At 37.1% G+C, this 10893-nt stretch overlaps 1 long non-coding RNA gene across 1 annotated transcript; it reads right to left on the bottom strand.

The window, feature by feature from the left end:
* Positions 1–7860: 7860 nt before the first annotated feature.
* On the bottom strand, positions 7861–10339 carry LOC141621588 (uncharacterized). The gene is made up of 3 exons (XR_012532472.1): positions 10070–10339; positions 9862–9971; positions 7861–8195 (listed from the first exon to the last, which is right to left on the bottom strand). It is a non-coding gene; the product is annotated as an uncharacterized LOC141621588 (long non-coding RNA).
* Positions 10340–10893: the final 554 nt, after the last annotated feature.

Here is a 10893-nt window from a genome sequence, read left to right as displayed (position 1 = left end):
GAAAGGGTAGGGAGGCACTTTAATTTTCTCATCTTGTGGTTGTTGCTCTTGTTGTTGTTGTTGTTGTTGTTGTTGTTGTTGTTGTTGTTGTTGTTGGGGATTTGGAGGTGGTGGTGCTTGCCTTGCTTGGGTTGGGTTTGGAGGGATGAGGTAGGATGGGATTGGTGATAAAGGTCCCCTTCTTGGTGAGATTCTTGGTAGTCCGGTCATTGGTAGGTAGATTGGGTCACTTCCTTTTGTAATCCACTTGACCCTTTTATCAACCCCCTCAAGGGTTATCCAATGATGATGAATAAGAAGAAGGTCTTCATTTATCCTCAGTATTTCCTAAAGAGGAGCATACTCATTATTCTCATTGAATTTCGGATTGAAATGCTTTGCAATATTTGTAATGAGCCCTCCATTAACAATGTGTTTCATCCCATCATCATCACCGTTCCTAAACTTTGCCCATTTTTCGAGTAGCACAAGAGGCGCATTAAAGTGGTACCCACCCCTTCCTTGGATATTGAGATAAGACTCCATGAACACAAGGTCAAGTTCGTTCACTATTGCCGGGTCTCGGCGAGCAAGTAGAGTGCCGGAAAGGAACCGGTAAGTAAGTCTCAAAATAGGATTTTGAATGTGGAAAGCTAGACACTCTTGATGTACATGAAATCTCGGACGGTCATGGCCCTCCATAGGGGTGCAACACTATATCTCTTCGGTTTTGATGTCCGAGTAGGCGAGACATCGAGACCAAGCACATTAGCAAATTCCACTAGAGTCATCATTCTTGAAACACTCTCCAACCTAAATTCTATGCATATCGTCTTATTCAAGGTTGTGATTTTCAAGAAGCTTAAAAATTCAAGCACAAGGGATCGGTAAGTTTCCTCGTGCATGTGGAAAAGGGTAGAGAGACCAAACAACTCAAAAAGAGCTTCCATTTGGTGATAAATCCCAAGTTTCCTTAAAGTTCTATGACATAAAAACTTAGTAGGGAGAATGTTCTTACGAAGAAGCCGGTGAAAAACGAGCCTTTACACATCATTGACGAATTCAACATTTGAGAAGTCATCAAGCCTTGTAAGATCCACAATTTCTTCATGCTCCCTTCTTAAGGTGTTGATGTGGGAGGTAGAAGAGCTTTCTCTTACCCTTGGTCTTCTTCTATCCCTAAAGGAAGATCCCTTTGGTGCCATTCTTTGATTTGTTGAGCTGGAATTTTTGATTTGTTAAAGTATAAAGATGCTCTTTGTGGATTGAATGTTGCTTTTGAAACCCTAGAAATTTGGGGCTTTTTGATTTTGTGGAATGAAAGAGCGTTTGGGATATGCTTTGGAGTCACAAGGAGGTGGCCTTTTATAATACAAGTGGAAGGAAGGGTGATGTGTCACAAGTTATGTGGTGGGGTGTTTTAAAATTAGGAAAATCGGGATTGAATAACGCAGGAAGACGAGCGGACTCGGGCACACGACGCTCAGATTATGTCATTTTGGGATGGGCGGATTCCAGGGAAGACGCTCGGATTCCCTTACAGCTAATTTTTGCAAAAATTTGACGCAGCATAAGATGGGCGGATCGAGCACAAGAGGAGCGTCTTTTCTGGAGCAGGACGAGCGTCTTTTCCCAAAGACGGGCGGATTCTGTGACAGGAACTTTTCTTAAAATGCACTGGCAAAAAGACGAGCGGATTCGTCTTCAGACGCTAGGATTGTAGCGGGACGAGCGGATTCTCAGAAATATGGACGTCTTTGTTCAATCCGAGCGGATTCTCTCTTTGGACGCTCGGGTTTCCTGCTGCGGATTTCTTTTGATTTCCTTGCTTTCGATAAAAGCTTCGCCACACTTGAATATTGGTTCCTTCCTTCATTCAAAATTCATTAGTGACCCTCCCTCACTTTCTCTCATGGAAAGAATTTATGTTTATGATAAAAGGAATGCAACAAAATTATAAATACAAGTTAGAGGGTTAGTATATTTACAAGTGGTGGTTTAGGGAGGACTCCACCAAACTCTCCCTTTGATGATTCTTTCAAGGATGAGGAGGCCCGAGGTAGGTGACCTCGACCTCTCCAATAAACGCTCCCTCATAGTATGGCTTCAATCTTCAATCTTTGACCATTGACCTTGAATTTGCTTCCATCTTCCACCTTGATTTCAAAATCCCCATATTTTCCAACTTCGGTGATCACATAGGGACCCATCCATCTAGAGTTCAACTTTCCCGGAAAGAGTCGGTAGCGAGAATTGAATAGAAGGACTTTATCCCCTTTGTGCAAGGCCTTTTGCTTAATTCTTTTGTCATGGAGCAATCTTGTCCTTTCCTTGTAGATCTTGGCATTCTCATAAGATTGTAGTCGGAATTCCTCCAACTCTTGAATTTGAATCATCCTCTTTTGGCCACTTAATTTGAGATCAAGGTTAAGGGCTCGGATTGCCCAAAAAGCTTTGTACTCCAATTCGATTGGCAAGTGACATGCTTTTCCATAGACAAGCTTGTAAGGGGAGGCTCCTATGGGAGTCTTATAGGCCGTCCTATAAGCCCAAAGAGCGTCATCAAGCTTTGTGCTCCAATCTTTTCGGGTCTTATTCACCACTTTCTCAAGAATTTGCTTGATCTCTCTATTCGAAACTTCAACTTGACCGCTTGTTTGAGGATAATATCTCAAGCCGGTTCTATGTTGAACACCATACTTGGTCAAAAGAGATGCGAGTTTCTTTTCATGAAAATGCGTTCCTCTATCACTTATGATTGCTCTAGGAACTCCAAATCTTGGGAAGATTATTTTCTTGAAGAGCTTGGTGACCGTTTTTGCATCATCGTTTGGAGTGGAAATTGCCTCCACCCACTTTGAGACGTAATCTACGGCCACAAGGATATACTTATTCCCATTGGATGTCACAAACTGTGACACCCTTAAAATTAGCGATAAATAAAGGCGTAAATTCTACGGAAAAACTGACAGGATATGTTTGTAATTGGTTCAACTAGATAAAACCTGTAATTTCAAAAAAATTTCCTAAACCATTCACAAACATTTCCAGAAGGAGAGTGCCATAACCTGCAATTTCTAACAAACTGATTTACATACATAACTAAAGACGCGGAAATATAGTAATACAAACCAAAATAGAAGAGGGAGACATATGTCCCTTCAAAATATATACAAAACCAAAAGTCTAAAGGTTTACTATAAAAATAGCCAAAACTAGGTCCAAGGTTCCTTATGCTCACTAGCTCGTCTGTGACCCCATCTAAATCTTCAACCTGTCAATCGCATTTTATACAAACACGAAAGCCACAATTCAGTGGGGAGTAACTTCGAGTCCTCCCAGCCACGAAACGTCATAATTAATGTAACATGTAAACAATTTGATAAACCATTTACTTATCAAGTATTCTAACATGTGAACTCTAAACTAACCAATTTAAACTAACATGTGAAATATATAACAAATAGTAATCCAAACTTTATCAATTGTAACCGGCTTACATCTCACCTATTACAATTCATAAAATCACCATACAAGAAAGGGCAATATATCAAAGACATGCATAAGTTCTTAGTACGGTCAATAGTCACTTTGTAACTCGAGTCTATACCACGAGGTAGGGAAGGTAATCGAACCGGTATCTTGGCTCAGCGGTTAATATTAATAAAACATGGCCAAGACACAACACAACCCTAGCCTAAAATCTGCGCAGACCTAGACATGCGGATACACACCACCGCACCCAAGACCCACAATTTTTCTAAAACAAAGTGAGTACCCTAAGGAGTCCACCAAAGGGTTGGCTAGTACTTAAGCTGACCACTTACTATCAAAATAAGTAACGAGGTCATGCCCCAACTTGGATATAAATCCACTAGTCTGGAACACAAAGGCTATTAAGCAGTGAACATATACTCGTCGGAGACTATAAAGACCTATCTATGACAAACACAACAACCTGCAAGAAAGTATTTAATACCAATACCATTTCTAGCAATATTAACAATATTAAAGGTTTCAGGGAATCTAGGGCCATTTCTACAATATAAGAAACTATTAAATTCAACCAACTATACATGTGAACTTAAAAACTTGATAAGTGGCCTAAAACAAGAAAAAGGCCGATTATCCAATTCATATAAAATTTCATCCAACCGAATTTTTACCCGCAACCCCAGCCCTGCGACAGTGCGGTTAAATTGCGGCCGACCAATCACTCAATTAATCGACATCGAATCACCAAAGGGACCAAGGCTCGGTTTTAAGACAATCATCAAAACATTACAATTATCACTATAAAATTCATTTTGTAAACTATCCTAACATGTGATAACTATCAATATAAGCATAATTTTACCAACCTCATTATCTTTACTACTAACATTATTCATTTCAAAGGTTTAACCATATGTTACTTATTCTAACTATAACATTAATGAACCTAAAACGACAAATATTGCATGAAAAACCGCGAAACAAGCGACGGACCAACCCGGGCCAAGCACGGGCCTGCCGCGGCCCGTCACGGGCCTGTTTCACTGCTGTGAACAGTACCGCGGGTCTGTGAACAGTAACTTTTCTATAAATATTTCGGTAAAACGACGCCAAATACTGATACGGACTCCGAATTGAGTGATTCAAGTGGCTAAACCACCTAATTTTTCGACGCCGTTCAATCTGTCATATTTTTGGAAACATTGGAAAATGTCTCGGTCCGTCATCGACACGTTCCAGCCAACCCGCGGATTTGTCCCAACAAATAATTACTCATCCAAATTTGTTCTAAACAATAATATACAAATGGTTAACTTAAACTAACAAAAGACATGCATCCAACCCATTTTATCATGTGAAAATTTACTACTCAAACAAAAATCACAAAAACATACATAAAGCAAAGAATGTGACGATTATTCGTCGAGTAACTCGAAATATGTTACCTTAAGCTAGAAAATGAGCAATTAGCACCTTGAAAACCAAACCCTAACAAGCAACTAGCCACTATCCTCGACAATATACGAGTCCCCAAACTCGTCCTCCAATTCTTCACCTAAATAAACAAATAAAACACAAAAATAAGCATAAAAACCGAAATTGTGCCAAAATTCGTCTTAAAACAACTTCAAGAAAACTGAAATTAAAATATACCAGGTTATAGATCTCGACGAGAGGATTCCTAAATATAAATTATGCGAAAATCCGATAAGAAATGAGGAAGTTATGGCCAAATTAGCTTGAATTTTTAAGATGAAAATGGTGTGTTTATCTTTTGGGATAGATTAGAATGAAGAAGGACAATGAAAACCAGAAAAAAGAAAGGGGAAGGGGTGCATGGGTAAGGGAGAAAGGAAAGGAAAGAGCGGGTTTTTAGTCGGGATTTTACGAGTCGGTTTTGGCTCGTTTCGATAATAATTAGAACCGCTTGTCAAATGCAAATTCCGACAAGACCAAAGTTCTTAAACACGAGATTACAAGAAAATTGAATACTCATACGACCCATTTCCAAAATCATTTGCCCAATTTTCAAAAGAGTTGTCATTTTTCCCCGAAATGCCCTTATTTCGAAATAAATAGTTTTTACACGGTTTAAACTATTTTTAAACGTTTCGAAATTATCACTATAAATACTTTCCTCAAAATATAATAAAATTATATTTCTTTGAATTATTTTTACTTCAAATACATTAATATTAAATTCAACTTGATTAATAAATTACTTTCGCAAAATAATAACGGTCCAAAATTACGGGGTGTTACAATCACCCCTCCTTTTAAAAAGTTTCGTCCTCGAAACTTAGAAGGAGAAAATTATAATATACAACATCTTAATAATATAATTATAAGAAAAATATAGGTATCTTTTCAATGAAACGGTGATACTCTTGTTGATCAGACAAGAACATCCACATTCATATCAAGATATAAAAATTATTTCTACACCAATAAATGAGAAAACCCATTATTGGGACGTCTCCAACAACGAGATTTAACACTCATTAATGTTAAAACCATTAAAAATCATAAAAGCATTTTCAAAATTTTAGTTTAAAGTTCTATAATAAGAATAATAATCAAAAGAGCTGTATGAATTTCATGAGGTAAGAATTGAAGTCGAACCTAAATGGGTGTCAAAGACGGAGTTTCATAGGTTACCAACATCAAACTTATGAGAGGAGTATGATGAAGTAAGGAAAAGAGGTATGAGCAGTAACGCTCATGATCAAGGAAGAAGGAAAATCAGACAACAAGGAAATGCCAGACACTTTTATCACAAACTACAACAACACCCAAAACGGTTCCAAAAACTTCCTAACAACAAAACTCATAACCACATCACTCCCAAGGGTTTCCTCAATTGCTTATGTTACCTCATCCTAATCTATTCCCTGAAACAAGGTATTCCACTATAAGCGTGATCTCATCGTTCCAAATCCTCAAACATCCAAAAACAACTTCCACAAGCCTAAGGTCAAAGCTTCCAACAAAGCTATATTCGTATCCAACTAGTGTCAACTATGGTTTCCTCAAAAAGTAAACCTTCATTCAAGAATCCCAATACCAAGCTATAAACTCCAAGAGAAAGTTCCTCAAATATTCCACAAGATTCTCATTTCAAAACAAGGTAGTAACATACCAACCCCAAACTCTGAAAAATCAATAGGATCTCAAGTTTTCTATCCTTTTGCTTATTAAGGATTGCCAAAAGCGGATCTACACTCAGCTACAACATCATCCCATCATCTCAAGTACTCAATGTGACCTCAAGGTCTATAAATCTATAGGGTTAACAAATTCTTCTCAACACTAAGTCTCTCTCAACTCAAGAACTCTCAAGAGTCAACTAAAATGACAAATCACATCACCAAACCATTATGGTCATCAACATCTCAAGGAATATTCTTTCAAATTTGACATCCTAAAACTTACTTACCATCAAATTCCCAAGGAACAAGGTCTTAATTGTAACAACACTTTATCTCCTCAAAGTTCCTAAAACCATAAGTGAAACTATGTTCTTTAACCTAACAATTGGTGTCAACCAAACCATTACCCTTTCTAGATACCAAAACAAGTGCTAAGACTTCCCAACAATGTAGCTTACTCTCACTCTCATAACATACTTCAAGTAGTAATCAATATCACCCACTAAAACCAACAAATAATCCCACATTTAACATTTCCCACACGATAACATATACATTATCAAACCCTCATATCCAAAGTGATTATGGAAGCCCAACCCAAACTCGGCTACTTAGTCAATCCTATATCCTCAAATCACATCTCACTAGGCTCCCATATCAAGCACAACTAACAAGACTAACCAAAGGATCCCAAGTTATATTCTCCTATACAACTCAAACCTTAAACAATCAATTTCTCAACTCGTTCACGCCCTCCAAAGTTACATTCTCTCAAAACCGGGTTCTCTTGAACAAGGGGACTATCCTGCGGAATAAAAGGAAGGTGTCCACATGGACTTTTGTTATAAGGAGAAAACGAACCAAGGATGAATCAGGAGAAAGAATTGAAGAGTAGTTACCAAGGCGAGATAAGAGGAATTTGAAAGACGAATGAACAACGAGATTGGAAGATTAAGGTAAGATACACTGAATACGGAAAGAAATATCGAGAAAGTGGAAGCATTCTTCATTTGGCATAACCAATCTTTAACGGCACCAAAATTAATAACTAACAATCAACAAACCTAACAATTAGCAATCACAAACAGACTACCACATAAAATCCTAACTCTACCCATCCTACCCATCTCTCAAGTTTATTATTTAAAGGTCAAGTGATTTTAGGTGGGGTGCACAAACGTGCGTCGGGAGCAACAAGCTCTGATACCAACTGTGACACCCTTAAAATTAGCGATAAATAAAGGCGTAAATTCTACGGAAAAACTGACAGGATATGTTTGTAATTGGTTCAACTAGATAAAACCTGTAATTTCAAAAAAATTTCCTAAACCATTCACAAACATTTCCAGAAGGAGAGTGCCATAACCTGCAATTTCTAACAAACTAATTTACATACATAACTAAAGACGCGGAAATATAGTAATACAAACCAAAATAGAAGAGGGAGACATATGTCCCTTCAAAATATATACAAAACCAAAAGTCTAAAGGTTTACTATAAAAATAGCCAAAACTAGGTCCAAGGTTCCTTATGCTCACTAGCTCGTCTGTGACCCCATCTAAATCTTCAACCTGTCAATCGCATTTTATACAAACACGAAAGCCACAATTCAGTGGGGAGTAACTTCGAGTCCTCCCAGCCACGAAACGTCATAATTAATGTAACATGTAAACAATTTGATAAACCATTTACTTATCAAGTATTCTAACATGTGAACTCTAAACTAACCAATTTAAACTAACATGTGAAATATATAACAAATAGTAATCCAAACTTTATCAATTGTAACCGGCTTACATCTCACCTATTACAATTCATAAAATCACCATACAAGAAAGGGCAATATATCAAAGACATGCATAAGTTCTTAGTACGGTCAATAGTCACTTTGTAACTCGAGTCTATACCACGAGGTAGGGAAGGTAATCGAACCGGTATCTTGGCTCAGCGGTTAATATTAATAAAACATGGCCAAGACACAACACAACACTAGCCTAAAATCACAGGAGACCTAGACATGCGGATACACACCACCGCACCCAAGACCCACAATTTTTCTAAAACAAAGTGAGTACCCTAAGGAGTCCACCAAAGGGTTGGCTAGTACTTAAGCTGACCACTTACTATCAAAATAAGTAACGAGGTCATGCCCCAACTTGGATATAAATCCACTAGTCAGGAACACAAAGGCTATTAAGCAGTGAACATATACTCGTCAGAGACTATAAAGACCTATCTATGACAAACACAACAACCTGCAAGAAAGTATTTAATACCAATACCATTTCTAGCAATATTAACAATATTAAAGGTTTCGGGAATCTAGGGCCATTTCTACAATATAAGAAACTATTAAATTCAACCAACTATACATGTGAACTTAAAAACTTGATAAGTGGCCTAAAACAAGAAAAAGGCCGATTATCCAATTCATATAAAATTTCATCCAACCGAATTTTTACCCGCAACCCCAGCCCTGCGACAGGTACGGGTTAAATTGCGGCTGACCAATCACTCAATTAATCGACATTGAATCGATCAAAGGGACCAAGGCTCGGTTTTGGCACAATCATCAAAACATTACAATTACCACTATAAAATTCATTTTGTAAACTATCCTTACATGTGATAACTATCAATATAAGCATAATTTTACCAACCTCATTATCTTTACTACTAACATTATTCATTTCAAAGGTTTAACCATATGTTACTTATTCTAACTATAACATTAATGAACCTAAAACGACAAATATTGCATGAAAAACCGCGAAACAAGCGACGGACCAACCCGGGCAAAGCACGGGCTGCCATGACCTCACGGGGCCTGTTTCATCGCTATGAACAAGATCAGCGGTCCAGTGAACGAACTTTTCTATAAATTTTTCGGTAAAACGACGCCAAATACTCATACGGACTCCAAATTGAGTGATTCAAGTGGCTAAACCACCTAATTTTTCGACGCCGTTCAATCTGTCATATTTTTGGAAACATTGGAAAATGTCTCGGTCCGGTATCGACACGTTCCAACCAACCAAATGGATTTGTCCCAACAAATAATTACTCATCCAAATTTGTTCTAAACAATAATATACAAATGGTTAACTTAAACTAACAAAAGACATGCATGCAACCCATTTTATCATGTGAAAATTTACTACTCAAACAAAAATCACAAAAACATACATAAAGCAAAGAATGTGACGATTATTCGTCGAGTAACTCAAAATATGTTACCTTAAGCTAGAAAATGAGCAATTAGCACCTTGAAAACCAAACCCTAACAAGCAACTAGCCACTATCCTCGACAATATACGAGTCCCCAAACTCGTCCTCCAATTCTTCACCTAAATAAACAAATAAAACACAAAAATAAGCATAAAAACCGAAATTGTGCCAAAATTCGTCTTAAAACAACTTCAAGAAAACTGAAATTAAAATATACCAGGTTATAGATCTCGACGAGAGGATTCCGGAAATATAAATTATGCGAAAATCCGATAAGAAATGAGGAAGTTATGGCCAAATTAGCTTGAATTTTTAAGATGAAAATGGTGTGTTTATCTTTTGGGATAGATTAGAATGAAGAAGGACAATGAAAACCAGAAAAAAAGAAAGGGGAAGGGGGTGCCGCGGGTAAGGGAGAAAGGAAAGGAAAGAGCGGGTTTTTAGTCGGGATTTTACGAGTCGGTTTTGGCTCGTTTCGATAATAATTAGAACCGCTTGTCAAATGCAAATTCCGACAAGACCAAAGTTCTTAAACACGAGATTACAAGAAAATTGAATACTCATACGACCCATTTCCAAAATCATTTGCCCAATTTTCAAAAGAGTTGTCATTTTCCCAGAAATGTCCTTATTTCGAAATAAAAAGTTTTTACACGGTTTAAACTATTTTTAAACGTTTCGAAACTATCACTATAAATACTTTACCTCAAAATATAATAAAATTATATTTCTTTGAATTATTTTTACTTCAAATACATTAATATTAAATTCAACTTGATTAATAAATTACTTTCGCAAAATAATAACGGTCCGAAATTACGGGTGTTACAATCACCCCTCCTTTTAAAAAGTTTCGTCCTCGAAACTTAGAAGGAGAAAATTATAATATACAACATCTTAATAATATAATTATAAGAAAAATATAGGTATCTTTTCAATGAAACGGTGATACTCTTGTTGATCAGACAAGAACATCCACATTCATATCAAGATATAAAAATTATTTCTACACCAATAAATGAGAAAACCCATTATTGGGAC

Source organism: Silene latifolia, chromosome X (assembly GCF_048544455.1).
Source record: "Silene latifolia isolate original U9 population chromosome X, ASM4854445v1, whole genome shotgun sequence".
Classification (NCBI taxonomy): domain Eukaryota; kingdom Viridiplantae; phylum Streptophyta; class Magnoliopsida; order Caryophyllales; family Caryophyllaceae; genus Silene; species Silene latifolia.
This window is presented reverse-complemented; position numbering and strand designations above follow the sequence as displayed.